Below are 594 nucleotides of genomic sequence, written 5' to 3'. Positions count from 1 at the left end.
CATCACATAGATTCGAAGCTTATCCCTCTCCGTTATTCCCCTCTCTACAAAGCCTCCCTAAAGTTACCTCAGACCTATTGTCATCATCACATGAAAAAGAAAAAAAAACATCAACTGCCATAACACAGACATACACAGTAAATTAAGGCACATAAAACTAGTCTGCAAAGCGAAATATAATAATAAATATAGCAATTGAATGGGATGAACTGTAAATAAGAACTATTCTATCCAACAGGATGAAATCGCCAACTGTAATGAGGATATTAACTGATATAAACCAAAAAATATTGATAACAATAACGGTTAAAGATGAATACATATATGATGCATAGTAATGACGATGGTGATACTAATTGAGATGATTTTAAAACAATAATGGTTAGGTATCTTAATAAATGGGAAAATGACAAATACAAATAATAATGTCATAGGAAAAAAAAATCTAAGAATACTAAATATTGCCATAATGAATAACAATATAGGATGACATAGTACGAATAAGATCGCCAATAATCGAAAGGCCATAATAGGAGCGTTTGATAATTTTAAAACAATAACGGGTATACCAGAATAAATAATAAAAATAGAATA

This window comes from Penaeus monodon, chromosome 25 (genome assembly GCF_015228065.2).
Source record: "Penaeus monodon isolate SGIC_2016 chromosome 25, NSTDA_Pmon_1, whole genome shotgun sequence".
Taxonomy (NCBI): domain Eukaryota; kingdom Metazoa; phylum Arthropoda; class Malacostraca; order Decapoda; family Penaeidae; genus Penaeus; species Penaeus monodon.
This window is presented reverse-complemented; position numbering follows the sequence as displayed.